Here is a 216-nt window from a genome sequence, read left to right on the forward strand (position 1 = left end):
AGACACTTGGTTTAATTACTATTGGAAAATGCTTGTCATTCCTCTGTAGCATCTGGTCCCCATTGGACCCTCATCATTTCCTTCACCTGCTCCCCCCACCAACCAAACTGTGCAGCTCTGCAACTGCATTCTGGCCCATCCTCACTCCTCTGCCCCCAAACCTCACCTCCTTGTACCCCCAATATGTTTTTCCCAATAAAAAAAAGAGAAAAGTAA

Source organism: Elephantulus edwardii, unplaced genomic scaffold (assembly GCF_000299155.1).
Source record: "Elephantulus edwardii isolate Elephantulus edwardi_28Jun2011 unplaced genomic scaffold, EleEdw1.0 scaffold00134, whole genome shotgun sequence".
In the NCBI taxonomy this organism is placed as follows: domain Eukaryota; kingdom Metazoa; phylum Chordata; class Mammalia; order Macroscelidea; family Macroscelididae; genus Elephantulus; species Elephantulus edwardii.